This window comes from Sinocyclocheilus grahami, unplaced genomic scaffold (assembly GCF_001515645.1).
Source record: "Sinocyclocheilus grahami isolate Dianchi unplaced genomic scaffold, SAMN03320097.WGS_v1.1 scaffold450.1, whole genome shotgun sequence".
Taxonomy (NCBI): Eukaryota; Metazoa; Chordata; class Actinopteri; order Cypriniformes; family Cyprinidae; genus Sinocyclocheilus; species Sinocyclocheilus grahami.
The window spans coordinates 825,224-825,515 of NW_015505629.1; positions in this window are offsets into that span (position 1 = coordinate 825,224).

Consider the following 292-nt stretch of genomic DNA (forward strand, 5'->3'; position numbering starts at 1 on the left):
AGCCGTCTAACGTCCCAGGGGCAACTCCCATAGCAATATGGTAGAGTTGGTACTTAGTGCTCGCCATGGTTTCTGGCATGCACTCCCCTCAGCATGGCGGTGTGGGTATACCGTTCCCCATAGCGATCCCTAGAGGACGCAGTTTGAAGTTTCCATGAAAGTGAACGTCTCAGGTTACTTATGTAACCATGGTTCCCTGAGTAGGGAACGAGGCACTGCGTCCTCTAGGTTTCTTGCCATGCTGCGGACGCAAGCTTCAGATGAAGAAGTGAATGATGTGTGCTCCTGGCGC